This window comes from Sciurus carolinensis, chromosome 10 (assembly GCF_902686445.1).
Source record: "Sciurus carolinensis chromosome 10, mSciCar1.2, whole genome shotgun sequence".
Lineage (NCBI taxonomy): Eukaryota > Metazoa > Chordata > Mammalia > Rodentia > Sciuridae > Sciurus > Sciurus carolinensis.
Window position 1 is genome coordinate 110325940 of NC_062222.1, and position 14247 is coordinate 110340186.

Here is a 14247-nt window from a genome sequence, read left to right on the forward strand (position 1 = left end):
TGTAAAATATCTTGCCTTTGAAAATGCCAACCCAATATGTCAAGATGTTCTTCGGCCCCATAAAGATAAAGGGGACCTTTCTGACTTCATTAGGCTGTGTGCCAGGGTAGGAACAGCCCATGCCATGGGTCTCGCCATTGGCGCCGCCTTCACCAAGGCCCTTCACAACCTTGGCCCACGTACTTGCTTTACTTGCAAACAACCTGGCCATTTTGCGCAAGAGTGCCCAACAGGGAGACTGGGTCAAGGACCCATATCTCCTCAAACAGGGGCTAAACCACCTCCGCTCACCCTTTGCCCTAAATGTGGTAAGGGTCGTCACTGGGCCAAGGAGTGTAGATCCAAGACCAATGCCCTTGGACAGCCTATTCCCTCTAACTTCTCGGGAAACTCCTCTCGGGGCCAGCCCCTGGCCCCGACCGCCCCCAGAGCAAACCCAGGGGCAATAAGGTTTGTTCCCTCTCAGACTCCCAACCCAATCCAGTCCCCCTGTCCTTCTCCACAATCACCTCCCTCCAACGCGCTACCCCAGGCCCCGCAGGATTGGACCTCTGTGCCTCCACCGATACAATATTAGACTCTATGCAAGGACCCCAAATAATACCCACTGGGGTTGTAGGCCCCCCTCCACCTCATATGTGTGCTCTTATTCTTGGGAGAGCTTCTATCACCTTACAAGGTGTTCAGGTCTTCCCTGGCATCATTGATGATGATTACACTGGAGAAATTAAAATACTGGCCACAGCTATTAACGGAATAGCGGCCATCCCTGCAGGAACAAGAATTGCACAATTAATACTCCTTCCCCTCAATTCAGGAAACACTCCCGCCGCCCAAAATTCACCACGAAACACGGCCTCTTTAGGTTCCTCTGATGTGTATTGGGTCCAACCTATCTCCCACAAAAGACCCACTCTTACTTTATTTATTGAAGGAAAGAAATTCCAAGGGATCCTAGATACTGGTGCGGACGCCACAGTTATTTCTCAAAAATATTGGCCATCAGAATGGCCCCTCACCTCATCACTAACTGACCTTAAAGGAATAGGGCAATCAAAAAACCCTGTAGTTAGCTCCAGGGCGCTCAATTGGACTGACACAAAAGATAACACAGGAAATAAAGGAACTGTTACCCCCTTCGTTGTTCCTGATCTCCCTGTCAACCTTTGGGGATGAGACAGTCTAAGCCAAATGAAAGTTATTCTTGCTAGTCCCAACTCTTTAGTCACTCATCAAATACTTCGTATGGGCTTTATCCCTGGTACAGGCCTTGGGAGGCTAAGACAAGGACAGGTTGAGCCTGTACAGCCCATACAAAAAACAGACAAATTTGGACTTGGGTATGTGAATTTTTAGTGTCGGTCCCTGACCCTTCTGTACCCCATGCAGACAAAATTATTTGGGAAACTCAAACTCCTGTGTGGGTGGATCAGTGGCCCCTTACCCAAGAAAAATTAGAGGCTACCTCCATGTTAGTACAGGAACAGTTGACAGCCGGCCATGTGGAACCCTCAACCTCACCCTGGAACACTCCTATTTTTGTTATTAAGAAGAAATCAGGCAAATGGCGCCTTTTACAGGATTTGCGCACTATCAATAAGGTTATGCGCCCGATGGGGGCACTACAGCCAGGCATCCCTACACCGGTAGCTATTCCTAGGGACTATTATAAAATGGCCATTGACTTAAATGATTGCTTTTTTACTATTCCTTTACATCCTGATGACAGACCCTATTTTGCTTTCAGCCTCCCCTGCATCAATTTTCAGGGCCCTATGCAAAGATTTCAATGGAAGATCCTTCCCCAGGGTATGGCTAACAGCCCTAGTCTTTGCCAAAAATATGTTGCTCAAGCAGTGACCCTGTGAGAGAGCGGTGGCCACAAGTTTATATATTACATTATATGGATGATTTGTTAATCGCTGCACCTAATACCTATGATCTTAACAATTGTTATTTGGATCTCTATAAGACCCTCACTGCCTTGGGACTTCAGATAGCCCCTGATAAGGTTCAGACACAGGACCCCTACACCTACTTGGGCCTCAAACTTCAAACTGAACAAATTCAAATCCCTAATATACAATTGCGTGTGGACCATCTCCACACTCTTAACGATTTCCAAAAATTACTAGGGGATATCCAATGGCTAAGACCATATTTAAAACTACCCACCTATGTGCTTTTGCCTCTTAATGATATTTTAAGGGGAGATTCTGACCCTTCTTCTCCTCGAGAGCTTACTCCTGAGGCGCGGCAAGCATTAATTCAAGTCACAGAAGCCATCGCTCAACAATTTGTTACACAAATATCTTATAACCTTCCTTTGGTTTTGGTTATATTACACACCCCTCATACACCCACGGGACTATTCTGGCAGCGGGATCCACATTTTAAAAATAAAGGTTGCCCCTTGCTTTGGGTTCATTTGCCCGCCACATCCTCTAAAGTTATTGCTGTCTATCCTGCTCAGGTAGCTTCTATCATTATTAAAGGTCACTTGCTTTCTCGACAACATTTTGGCAAAGACCCTGATAGCATTCTGATTCCATACACTAAGGATCAAACCCAATTTTTACTACAGACAAGGGATGATTGGGGTATTGCCCTATCAGGCTTTTTGGGAACAATTGATAACCACCTTCCCAATGACCCCCTTTTGCATTTTGCTCAGTTACATCCATTTATTTTTCCTCGGGTTACTCGGAAGGCTCCTATTCCACAAGCCCTTACTGTTTTTACAGATGGCTCCAGCAATGGCCGTGCAGCCTTTGTTGTTGATAATCAGCCCACCACCTTTGATACTGCTTATCCATCAGCACAGCTTGTAGAATTGTTTGCTATAACACAAGTCTTTATGACATTTTTTGATAAACCTATTAATATTTATACAGACAGTGCTTACGTTGCCCATTCTGTGCCCCTATTGGAGATTTCACCCGCCATTAAGGCTTCCTCCAATGCAGCCTTTTTGTTTAACCAGCTTCAACAACTAATTCAGGCTAGAAAACATCCATTTTTCTTAGGACACATTAGAGCACATTCTGATCTTCCCGGTCCCCTATCACGGGGTAATGCTCAGGCTGATGCAGCCACTCGCTCCCTTTTCCCAGTTCTTATTGGATTCATCCAAGAGGCCACAGATTTACACAAACTTCACCACTTAAATTCTCAGAGCCTTCGGTTACTCTGTAAAATTACCAGGCAACAAGCAAGGGAAATTGTAAAAGCATGTCCTGCTTGCGTTGTCTTCCTTCCTATTCAACATCTGGGTGTTAACCCTCGAGGATTACTGCCCAATCAGATTTGGCAGATGGATGTTACTCACTTTCCCAAATTTGGAAAAACAAAGTACATACATGTTTCCATAGATATCTTTAGTGGCTTTATTTTTGCATCACTGCATTCCGGAGAAGCTACCAAGGATGTCCTTTCTCATCTTGTCTCAGCCTTTTCCATAATGGGAAAGCCAGCACATATTAAGACAGATAATGGCCCTGCATATACCAGTACCAAGTTCAAACAGTTTTGTGCCACTCTTCAAATCTCTCATACTACTGGAATTCCATATAACCCTCAAGGTCAAGGCATTGTGGAACGTGCACACCTCACCTTAAAAACCTGGCTTACCCACCTTAAGGCCTCTTCCCTTGCATTTACCACTCCCAGGGATCGCCTTAATCATGCGTTATTTGCTCTTAACTTTCTTACCCTAGACAATGAAGGACATTCGGCTGTGGACAGACATTGGCATCCCTCTTCTAATTCTGCTCGCCCATCTGTTATGTGGCGCGATCCTTTAACAAATAAATGGAAAGGCCCAGATCCCGTCCTCATTTGGGGACGAGGCTCAGCTTGCATTTTAGATCAAGAACAAGCAGCCCCAAGATGGTTACCAGAACGCCTGGTCAAACAGGTCAATGATTTACCACAACCCAGGGATGGAAACCTTCCCCCTGAGGATGAATCTTCCTCTCTTACAGATGCAGCCGACAATCTATGCGAAAAATCCCCTGAATGGCAAACCCTGTGACTGCACACCATTGCTTCTCTGGATAATGGCTGCCTGTTCATTGCTCTCCCACAGCCATGCAGGATTTGAGGACCCTGCTAAGGTCCCCTCCTTTGCTTGCTGCTTATCGTATCTATAGGTCCTTTGATATTCAATAAGATCATGGCTTTTCTTAGAGCTCATATTGAGGCTATACTGGCGAAACCTATTCAGGTTCATTACCATTGACTGGAGATGATGGATCGCGATGGTGATCTTAAAAGACCATCACCCATATGAGCTGAACTGGACAGCCAATGACGGGTAAGATTCGTGAGAGCTCATACCAACCTAAGACAGGAAATGAGGGCTAGAGCCTCATTATCCAATGACGGGTAAGGATGTTGCTCTGTCACGGACAACCTAAGACAGGCGCAGTTCCCGAGGGATTGTCACTCCAGCGCTGTACCTGTTCGGGCAAGCCATGCCCCTGCCTCGCCACATAGCCTCTATCACCCCTTTAAAATATGGCTCTCAGAATATGGTCAATAATTTTATATAAGAAAGGGGGAAATGTCAGGGACCAAGAAGAAGTTCTCATTCTGAGGACGTTCTGACCTTTATGATAAGCAGCAGCCCAGGGAGCATTTTGCGGTTGCCTCCCCTGCACAAACACCCTGCAGCTGACTCAGGCACCCTGTAGCTGAAGGCTGACGGATTCCCGGAGTGCGCCCCCTCCCCACTCCCGGCTGATAGTTTTGCCTATGGCCCGCCCCCGCTTCTCTTCCGGGATTTCACCTTCCCGCCGGCGTGAACTTGCACCTTATCAGGAACCCAAAAGAAAAACACAGCCAACCAGCCTGTGTCTCATCATACCCCTCATTCCCTCAGCATAAATACCCTTGAGAACAATAAAAATTTGCAGCCTGATCAGAATTCCTGTCTTGCTGTCACTCCCTGTGTCTCTTGTCCCTTCATTCCTTCTCTCTTAGGTTTGCCGTCCCCCGTTGATGTCCCGCGGGTCGGGACACTGAGAAGAAAGTGAATCTGCTTGTTGATGGATGGAATAGTCTATATATGTCTATAAAGTGTAGGTTATTGATTGTGTTATTGAGTTCTATGATTTCTTTGGTTGGTTTTTGTTTGGAAGATCTATCTAGTGGTGACAGCGGTGCGTTAAAGTCACCCAGAATTATTGTGTTGTGGCCTATGTGATTCCTGAAATTGAGAAGGATTTGTTTGATGTACAGGGATGCACCATTGTTTGGGGCATAAATATTTACTATCGTTATGTCTTCCTGATTTATGGTTTCCTTAAGCAGTATGAAATGTCCTTCTTTTTCCCTTCTGACTAACTTTGGCTTGAAGTCCACTTTATGTGATATAAGAATGGAAACCGCCACTTTTCTACTGAGTCCATGTGCGTGGTAGGTTTTTTCCTATCCTTTCACCTTTAGTCTGTGGATGTCTTTTTCTATGAGATGAGTCTCTTGCAGGCAGCATATTGTTGGGTCTTTCTTTTTAATCCATTCTGCCGTCTATGTCTTTTGATTGATGAGTTTAGGCCATTAACGTTCAGGGTTATTATTGAGATATGATTTGTATTCCCAGTCATTTGGCTTATTTTTGGTTTTTAAGTTGGCTTAGTTTCTCCTTTGAGTGGTTTTTCTCTAAGGTAGTTCCTCCCTTTGCTGACCTCCATTGTTGTTTTTCATTTCCTCCTCATGGAATATTTTGTTGAGAATATTCTGTAGCGCAGGCTTTCTATTTGTAAATTCTTTTAACTTTTGTTTATCATGGAAGGATTTTATTTCATCTTCAAATCTGAAGGTTAGTTTTGCTGGGTATAGGATTCTTGGTTGGCAACCATGTTCTTTCAGAGCTTGAAATACGTTGTTCCAGGCCCTTCTAGCTTTTAGAGTCTGGGTTGAGAAGTCAGCTGCTATCCGCATTAGTTTTTCCTATATGTAATCCCATGCTTTTCTCTAGCGGCCTTCAAAATCCTATCTTTATTTTGAATGTTAGGCATTTTCATTATAATGTGCCTTGGTGTGGATCTGTTGTGATTTTGTGCATTTGGTGTTCTGTAAGTCTCTTGTGTTTGATTTTCCATTTCATTCTTCAGGTTTGGGAAATTTTCTGATATTATTTCATTGAATAGGTTGTTCATTCCTTTGGTTTGTATGTCTGTGCCTTCTTCAATCCCAATAATTCTTAAATTTGGTCTTTTCATGATGTCCCATAGTTCTTGGAGAATCTGTTCATGATTTCTTACCATCTTCTCTGTTTGGGCAACTTTATTTTCAAGATTCAATATTTTGTCTTCATTGTCTGAGGTTCTGTCTTCCAAGTGGTCTAGTCTTTTGGTGATGCTTTCCATTGATTTTTTTATTTGGTTTATTGTTTCCTTCATTTCAAGGACTTCTGTTTGGTTTTTTTTTGAGAATCTCTATCTCTTTGTTGAAATGATCTTTTGCTTCCTGCAGGTGCTCTTTCAGCTTATTGGTATTATCATTCATTGCCTATATTTGCTCTCTTATCTCATCCTTTGCTTTGCAAATCATCTTGATCATGTATAATCTGAAGTTCTTTTCTGACATTTCTTCTAACATGCTGTCATTGGATTCTATTAATATAGAATCTAGATTTGTTTGGATCATTTTCTTCCCTTGTTTTTTCGTGTTGTTCATGTATCTTCCCTTCTAGCAGTGCAGAACTGGGGTATTTCAGATTTCCCCCTATAGGCTTATAGTGGCCCTATAGGTTTCCAAAACCCTTTCTTTAAGGGGAGATGAATATTAGCAGTGCCCAATTCAGACACTATGCAATCCTAGACCAAATAGCTCCTATGAGGACAATAACAAAATTGTCGTAACAAACAGAATGAGTTCAAATATTATCTTCAGTAATACAAACAGATTTGCAATAAGGTCTGCAGTTTCTAATGGAGGACAAAGAGAATGAAGAGGGATGTAGAATGTGGCTAGTAACGGGATAAGAAAAGAATATACAGAAGTTCTAGATAATAGAAAGGGTTAGAGTGTAATAAAGAGAAATTGGATATTAGCATGCAAAAAAGGGAGAAAGAGACTCTGAGGGAACAGGTAAAGAAAAGAAAAGAGAGCAAGAAAAGTAAAGGAAATAAAAACTTAAATTTTTTCAATAAGGAGAAAAAAGAAAATCTACAGTATAACACTCATATAGTAATGAAACCTCCTAGTCTTCAGTAGCCTGATTCTTGAGAGGTACCTGACAATGAGCTTCAAGCCTCTAGCAGGCGTCTCAGGATGGGATTTGCCCCACCTAAAGATCGGAGCTAAGACTTCCAGGATTATCCAAGATGACCGCTCTGGCTTCAAAATGTGTTGGCAAATGGGGAGCTGCAGCTCAGGTTGTGGACGTGGTCAGCAGGAGGTCCTGGAGGCGGGATGCAGTTGGTCTGGCAGGGGTCCTGGAGGTCTGGTGTGTTTGGTGTGGTTGTGGGATCATGGAGGCCGGGTGCAATCAGTCGGTCTGGGGTCCCGGTGATAGGGCGCAGTCAGTTGGTCTGGGGGTCCTGGCAGCACGGAGCAGTCAGTTGATATGAGAGTCCCAGAGGCAGGGAGTGATCAATAGGGCTGAGGGATCCTGGAGACGGGGCTCAGTTAGTCTGGCCAGGGGTCCTACGGGCCTGGCTGTTGTCTCAAAATGGTGGCAGCCACGTGTAATCAAACCTGCATGTACTGTGACAGAGAACTTCCAGGCAACAGCAGGCAGCTGGTGCTCCAATGGTGGTGGGCGATCAGTTTGCTGACTGTTGTCATACGATCGATCGGGAGGTGAACTTCGTGCGTTGGGTGATGGATAGGTATAAGGCAGGCGATGGACACGGGAGGGGCAGGCAAATGGCGGATGATAGGCACCTGACAGTGAGCAATCTGCTCTCAAAAAAGGTGTCGATACGCTGGCAGACTGCAGGTGACTGACAAATGGGGTAAACAGCAGGGTATCGATAAGCAGCAAAAACTGCCTCACCAAGAAACAGATATCCTCTGCTTGAAACCGGAGTTACGGAGCGACAAGGAACGCAGCCTCCCTTTAGTCCACCATCTTGGATCCCTCTTCACTAATTTATTTTTTACCATCCTGGTTTTATAAGAGGCCACGAATGGTCTCAACCAAATGGAATACTTCCATACGGAGAAGGCAGGGCACTCTGTGCATAGTCTTGGTCAAGATATCAGGGAAGTACAAGGTCTAGACAATATACACAGTCCAGGAGCCTGTCTAGTGATAGGTTTTAACTAAGAAAGGTAGTCCAAGGCTAGCTGAGATACAGTCACAAACATTATTAACAGAATATACAGTGGATGCCAAAGCATTGCAAATTACCACCAGAAATCATGTATATACAGAAAAGAAGTGTCTATTTCTGTATTTTCCTGTCTCCATCATGAGAACCTTTAGAATGCTCTGATACTGGTGATGGGGGTAGATATTGGGAGAGTTTCCTCAGAAAACAAGTGAAAATTTCAAATGTACATACTGTGTGCTTCAGCACTTCCATCTTAGCTATATAACCCAGAGTAGGTGTCTTGCCAGGTAGTAAATATCTTGGGCTTCACAGGTCAGAAGATCTCCATTGCAGTTACAAACTCTGCTGCCTTAATGTAAAAGCAGTCATAGATGACATGCAAGTGGATGGGTGTGTTACTAGAATTTTCCTATTTCTAAACTGAATGCTAGTCAGGCAGGGGTTCCTTCCTTACCATGCTTTAAGCAATACTATTTATGTAAATGATATAATTTATGCATGCCTCTTTTATTAAATATTTAATTCAAAATAGCAAGGCTACTGAAAATTTGAAATTGATATAGTGCTTCTATTTTACAGATTTTATCTTTTTTCTTTTCTTTTTTAAACTTTTAAAGTTTTAGCAAAGGGAAAGGGTGCCCTCTTCAGGCAATATATTCAATGTTAAAGCATTTGAATAGAAAATGAGACTGAAAAAACACCAGACGGAAACTTGTACAATTATTTGGTGGGGTGGTCTTTGTCTATTCTTACCAATCCAAAGCATTTTATTTTTAGAAATTTCCAGTAAAGGATTCTTCTTATTTCCATTTAATAATATTACTTGGTTTAGTTAGCCTTTTTAAAAATCCCCAGTTCTTTTGCACCTTAATATCTATATCTTTTCAATATATGAAACCCCTAAGCTCTTTTCTTGAAAGATTTAAGGTACAACTGCAGAAATGCTCAGCATGGGACACCTCTTTTGGCCTATAGCAGCACCGGGGTGGTGAAGGCTGAGTTTCTTGCTAATTGGCAAGGGCTTATCTTCACTCACAAGTATTTCAGAATTTTATTTCTATTCAGTGGATAGAAAACATTTCTATAGATCTAAGATCTTATGGGAAGTACTCTGGTTAGCCCGAATATTTAATTTGAATATTACACAAGAGTAGTTTATGAAAAAGATTTAAGCAGAAATAACCATTTACTCAATAATTACTAACAATATAGTTGAAGCTGTAGCACTAGAAGCTTGGAATTAATAGACCTATATTTTGATCAGGCATTACAATGTAGTTAAATAATATTTGCTACTTTGGTAAATCATGTAACAGACACTGGTTCATTATTATTATAACCTTAAATCAAAATTTATTTGCCCATATCATCTTATAGAATTGTGTGTTAAAAAAACACATTGAAGAAATCAGTTTTTTACATTGTTAGTCTTAAATAATTGCAAAATATTTCAGATAAGTTATCATTTTCCTTTTCTTTTACAATTATCTGAAACTCAGTACAAAAGTTTTATTGGCTCTAACATCATGTTCCAGAAAAGTATTTTTAATCAAGTCAAAAATGGGTTCCATTTCTTTTAAACATTTGTACTATTTTTGTTATGTATAGAAGAAGGGAAAGTGGACAATGGGAATTAGAATCCTGGAATTTGAAACAGGAAGAGATTTTAGAAGTCATCTTGTCTATGATGATCTTTGCATTATATGTATACTTTTTATACAGCTGAGTAAACTGTGCTCAAAAATGCTCACTTAATTTGTACCAGCACACATGATTTTTAGCAGTGGAGACATCTCTTTTAACCGGTTTCAATCTTATTGAAGGTTGATTTTGTCTTGACAGAATAGGCTTTTTAATAGCTGGGCAATGCCTCATCTTTTGTCATGGGTAGCTGGGAGGCAGTGTTGTATAATGGAAAAAACTTTCAAGTCAGGGGGTGGGGCCTAGCTTGTGACACTGTGGCAGAACTTGGGCAAATTACTAGGGATATGAATGGCAATAATCATAACATATATCCTATATGGTCATGATGGGGATTAAGAATGCACCATGCTTGGATCACAGTAGGTCTTTAATAGTCACTTCCATTATGATTAAATGCATATTTTTATTAGTAGTGGTATATTTTGTTATTAGCTTTTTTGTATATTATATATATAATATATATATATATATATAATTTTTTTTTTTTTTTTTTGGTACTGGAGATCGAACCCAGGGCCTTGTGCTTACAAGGCAAGCACTCTACCAACTGAGCTATCTCCACAGCCCCTATATATAATTTTTTATTTTATTTTATTTTATTTTTTTTGCTGTGCTGGGGATTGAACCCAGGACCTTGTGCTTGCAAGGCAAGCACTCTACCAACTGAACTATATCCCCAGTCTGATAGTATATTTTTATACTCAAATGCATTTTTCATCTGAAACCCACCTCCTTAATTTTGAGTGACTTGCCTTAATTCTCCATATTTGCTCACATCTGTAGAAGAGTGTCTTGTACCATACTTAATTCCTTGGCATCTCAGCTTCTTCATTTGTAGTAGGAGGGAGGAGTTCAACAATATAATTTTAAACTTCTTTTTAGCCCTAAATTTCTATGTACTCACCAGTTGAAGCCAAAAATCCCTATTTCTCAAAGGAAAACTTTCAGGTCTGAGTTCTCTACCCTAGCTTCCTACAATGATTTATTGCTCTATCTCATGAAAAACATTGGATGGAAAAATCACCGTCAGAAGTGGAAAAAAATGCTGGGGGTGGGTGTGGAGAATAAATGACTGTGTAATAAATACCGCCAAGCACACAGATAACAGTATGGAGAAAAATTAGCTTGGATCTCTACTTCACATGATATATTGAAGTAAACTTCAGATGTGTCAAAAAGAGTTCAATATTTAATTGCAATCTTCTGAATCAAATAATTATTTTGCAAATCTATTGAATTAAATATTGAAAAAATCTTTTGAAAATGTCATACCATATTTCATCCAGCTATGAAGGAAAAATAAGTATTTGAATCTTTAAATACAGGCTATGATCAGAGCTGCAATGGATCTGATTATAGACGACCACCCAAACCAAAATTTGTATGTATAATGCATTTTAGTTGATATTGCAAGAAATTAACAAGAAAGAGGAAACAAATAAGACAACATCTGATAAAACTTCACTACTCAAATCTAGCAAGCACATGGATATAAAAACCAACACGTAGAACTCATTTACTGGTCATGCTAAGTGGTGCAGAACAGGAGATAGTACAGTCTCACGGAAAAAGAGTCTATGAGGAAGAAAATAGAAAAAATAAATATAAGAGTAAAAAGTAATAAAATCAATAATAGCCAATGTAGCCAAGGCTACAAGGACACTATAAGAAAACAAAATATGCTTTTTTTATAACCCACTGTACAAGGATTACATCTTTCTTAGAATAAGTTTATAATATTTAGCAGTCCTTTAAAAAATTCTTCATACATTTTAACCTAGTAATTTTGTTTTGGAAATATACCCGAAAGAGATAAGCTAAAAGGAAACAACTTCAGTTGTAGCGCAAATATAGCTGTTTCATTTATAATACAAAATAAATAAAAAGGGAGAAGTTTTTTCTTTTTTGGTACTAGGGATCGAATTCAGGGCCTGGTGCTTGCGAGGCAAGCACTCTACCAGCTGAGCTATCTCCCCAGCCCCTGAAAATTTTTTTTTAAAGGCATAATGTATGATACACCCATATACACACATTGACACACTCTCTGGGCAGAAGTTTATGTGATTGTGCAAATACTAGGAATTGTGCTAGTGACAAAGTCTTTTTGCTGTTTTTGGTACTGGGGATGAAACTCATGACCTCACACATGCCAAGCAAACACTCTACCAATGAGCTCCACCCTCAGCCCCAGGGGTAATTTTAAGGTGAAAAAAAGAAGCCCAAGAGAGTAGTTCTACATTGAATGCAGGGGTGCATCACTCATGCAGATTCAATTGAGTTTATGTCTCCTGGACTCTATTTCCACTGTGATGCAGAGGACGATGTTTGCTGAAAGTTCCTGAGAATGAAGATGGCAAGAGAGGAAGATGGCAGAGGGATCTCAGAAAGAATTGAAGTAGCTGTTTGGAGGGAAGGGACAAGGAACCGAGTACTCCTGGAAGGACTTTGGCTGGAATTACAGAGCCTGGATTTCTGCATTTGTTCCAGGTCAGAGTGTGATTTCTCTTTTCCCTTGAAACTGATACAAAGTCAGAATTTGGGAACAAAAAACGGGGACAGAAGTCATGATTAAAGGCTGAATTTTGCAGACAGGTGAACAGAATGACAGAGCTGAATGTCATTGTGTCAGTCACTTGGCTGATGTGGAAATGAACCATTCGCTTAAGTAGAAAATGGACAGCTCATAGACCAAGGGCAGGTTGAAGGACCAGGCTTAACAAAAGAGATGGAAACCAAGGGAGATCAGACAGCCATCATAGGAGAGGCTGAACACCTGCAGGAATGGCTGCCTGTGGCCAAGGGGCCCCTTCCACCTCTGGGCCTGCCTTGTCAGGATGCAGCAGCCATGAGCACATTCTAAAGTATCCTTTTGTCTTTGGAGGTCAAGAGCTGAAGCCTCAGGCAGTGCATCCATTGGCCAAGCCTTGGTCATGTGTCTAACCTCCACCTCCAGGAGGAAGAGATAATTGCCTGACCTCTCGGCTTCCATACCAGGGGTGAATCTCACCCCTAGCAGACTCTCACTACAGCAGCGCCCCACAACCAGGAAGGGGGTTTAGACACCCATGAGGTAAACACACACCAACAATGACGACAAACCCTTTTATTCATTGTAATCAGAGAACGATTAGGCATTTGGACCCTTTTTAGACCACAGGTTTTAGACCTATCTCAACTCACAGCCAAGAACCTAGTACTTAAACTAGAGGGGGAATAAATGAAGATTCTTTTCTTCTATAGAGTTTTCTAAACTTACAATTTATTTTTTTATTATTATTATTATTTTTTTTTTCTTTTTGCGGTGCTGGGGATCGAACCCAGGGCCTTGTGCTTGCAAGGCGAGCACTCTACCGACTGAGCTATCTCCCCAGCCCTACAATTTATTATTGAAACACAGAAAGTTGAACCTAACATTTGTCCTGATAATCACTAAATCTGATTGTTTGCGTGTCACGCTGTGATACAGCAGAGCCACCAAGACTAAAAAACCCAGCCTCATTAGCCTTTCTGCTTCATTAGTTAGGTACTAATAATGCTTTATTTGTACAGACATAAGCTAAACACCATAAGCAATCCATCTGTCTGCTGTTAGATTTGAAGTGTTGATTTGCAGGGGGCTGTATTTTATTATTGATCACTGGTCTGTTGGCTATTAGAGCCTTTCAATGCCCTCTCCACGCTCTACTCTGTATTTAAGGACCTATGTTTCTCAGGCTTGTTTGATAGTTGACTTCTTGGGAGGTTCTAAAAGGCAGTAAAGGTAGACTTAGGGCAAGGTGTTTCTCTCTTTCTTTCTTTTTTTTTTGTGTGTGTGTATGTGTGCACACACATGTGCAGATATGCATGCACATCTGGCATAGTCTCCTACAACAGTTGGCTATTCTTCCTGGACTCACCTTCTGCCCACCAGCCCTTCCTTCTCTGGGCATGACCCACAGAGACAATACCACTCATCCTATTGGTCTCCCAGTCCTGGGGACAGCAATGATTTCCTGCATCTCTGATCCCTGGGTAGTCTCATGGTTCCCTATTTGGTTCCTCAGGCCTCGTATTAAAGTGTCATTGTTTGAAAGGCCTAGAACGTTTTCTATTCTCCTTTCTGGATCCTGACCAACACCATATTGATAGCAAAATCTAAACATGATAGAATTCACTTGCTCTTCATCTGAATTCTAAGGTCATCAGATTCATTCTGTTACCTCAGAACACTTCCATTCAAGTGAAACGTTATAACCTGACAATAAAATCCTCTCTCTTT